A 2316-nucleotide genomic window follows, 5' to 3' on the forward strand; every position below is an offset into this window, starting at 1 on the left:
AAAAAAAAGTTCAATATACATATCTTCTATTCTACAAGAAAAAAAAGATGGAGAAAGGATATTCAATACTCACCATACTTCAGGAGGTCATCACAACACCATCTCAAGTGAAATGCCAGTCTGGTCCAGGTGGCGCTTGCTCCGGTCGTGAAGGCACTTCTGACTTCAAGATTAGGAACCCCACGTGGACTACCTGGCATATAATTAAGACAGAGAGACTATAAGCACCATATTCGGGATTATTTTCCAACGTATATCAGTGGGGCTAATGTAACTTCTCCGCACAAGTTCCGAGGAGTTCATGGTTATGCAACACCCTGTGCGCACATAAATACCATACCAGCCTCCATCTTCCGTCCTTAACAGGCTTAGCATCGCAGGGCACTTTGTTCTAGCGGATGAACTTGTTCTCGCTGTCCGGCTTGCCCTGCAGAAACACCACCATTTAAATTCACACTCCTGCACATAAATCCGCAAGCACTTCCTTCGAGTAAAAAGTGAAAAAAATAGGGACTCACTGCACAACTGCAAGCAATCCCTGGGACGTTTTGGTGACACTTTCCTGATACCGAAAACATTCTCCCATGAGTACAGATTGCAGAATTTGCTCCTCGAGGAAAACCCCTGATTGCCGCCTCGAGTGGAGGTACAAGGTTTGCAATGACAACACTTCATTGGGTAAACTGGATGGCGCCGCCTGAAAAATGCCACCAAGACACATAAACCAACTAAGAAGGATCACTATCGACTTTTTTAGTGCTGATCAGAACCACACACCATATCCGCGGTGAGAACGGTAGGGTTTAAATTGGAGAGACAGAAATAAGTGTTCGCTATATGGTTGGATTTTTTTCCTGTCTTTGAAAATAGGGGGTATGGATAATGTCACCGCAGAAAACAAATTGCTGGATGTGTTTCTGGTAAGATTTTTATTGCGTGTGTCACGGAGTGCACTTTTGGAGCAAAAACTACAGGACACACCGAGCTGGGCTTGTTCTCCGATAACAATAAGAAAACATCGAACAAGTGAGCAGCAGTTCAGTAATTTGCAGAATTCTTCATACTGCAATTCAGTATCAAGAAAGACATGTACCTGCGCTTCCACTCACCCGGGATGCACTGAGAGGTGCCTCCCCAGAGCAGTTCGGATCAGGGACAACTGGACCGGCAGGCCAGTCCGGAATGGTACCCAGAGCCCAGAGACGGAGCAATAGCCACCGGCTGGTTCGGCGCAGCCGGCCGGTATACAGTAGGGTGCTTGAACGGCCACATCCGCCAGACCCGGAGAGGCGTCTGATCCCCAAAGGCTACCTCAGTAAGTACTCCACAGCAGCTATTGTATCTGCCATCTCTTCGCCGTGCAGCAAGCCACCGATGCACAATTGCATATATATATATATATATACAGGTACCTAAGAAACATAGCATATATATTTCTGCGGAAGCTTCAGAGCAGAAGAAGATGCACGATTGCTCGAGCTGTGTACCAAATGAGATTCCGGGGTACTCACTGATTTTCCTCGGGAAGCGCCGCCGTCACCATACTCGATGCTGACGGAGCCATGGCTAAAAACAAGATTGGTTAGCGCATCTCCAAGGGCACGCATTTGATCGAACACCTGGTGTGCCCCAGCCTTCAGCGCGCCGCCGCCAGTCCGGCGAGCTCGGATCTGGTCAGATCACTGACCGCCAGCGGCCATCTCGGTCGCTGGACGCCATGGCTGGGCCGGCACGCTCCAGCCGCCGACCTTGGCCGGCCGCGTCCTGCTTCCTCCCGGCTACGCACAGCCTGGGTGCTTGGGCCAGCGTGCGTGCGTTCGTGTGCCAGAGGAAGGAGGCTGTGAGCAACTTGGGCCAGAGGAAGGAGGCTGCTAGCTCAGGGAGATGCGGTAGGGACGGCGGCCGGCGATGATGCGTGGTCGCGCGAGGTGGGCATCGACTGCTGGACGGGGGAGAGAGCTCCGGGACGGAGATTGAGGACAGAGGTGCTTGGACTGACGCGTGGGTCCAATCCCAGTAATGCTAGAGCTACAGGCTTGTTTTACAGGGTTTATCATACATGCTGATGTGGAGCAAACTGATTAGCTTAGGATTAGCAGCAGGGCGAGCGAATTAGCGAGAGGGGGTCCGTTACAGACGCGTAAAACACATGTACGTCTAGGATTATTGGTCCAATCCAGACCTGGCCACCTGGACCGTGCCTAGCACGGCATGTCGCGAAATGGAGTACTCCCTTCATTCAGAAACATAGCGCTTCCTTTATTCCCGTGCTTCAAAAAAACCGAGTTTATTTTCTAAACACCTCCCTAAGCATCT

The 2316-nt window shown here is 50.7% G+C and overlaps 1 long non-coding RNA gene across 2 annotated transcripts; it reads right to left on the bottom strand.

The window, feature by feature from the left end:
- Window positions 1-29: 29 nt before the first annotated feature.
- Window positions 30-1998, bottom strand: LOC119342909. 2 transcript variants are annotated; one of them, XR_005165793.1, is made up of 5 exons: window positions 1512-1998; window positions 1094-1412; window positions 519-697; window positions 286-427; window positions 30-193 (listed from the first exon to the last, which is right to left on the bottom strand). It is a non-coding gene; the product is annotated as an uncharacterized LOC119342909 (long non-coding RNA). The 2 variants fall into 2 exon arrangements; XR_005165792.1 differs by having other exon boundaries at window positions 1094-1436.
- Between the last annotated feature and the right edge of the window lie 318 nt (window positions 1999-2316).

Source organism: Triticum dicoccoides, unplaced genomic scaffold (assembly GCF_002162155.2).
Source record: "Triticum dicoccoides isolate Atlit2015 ecotype Zavitan unplaced genomic scaffold, WEW_v2.0 scaffold108913, whole genome shotgun sequence".
Lineage (NCBI taxonomy): Eukaryota > Viridiplantae > Streptophyta > Magnoliopsida > Poales > Poaceae > Triticum > Triticum dicoccoides.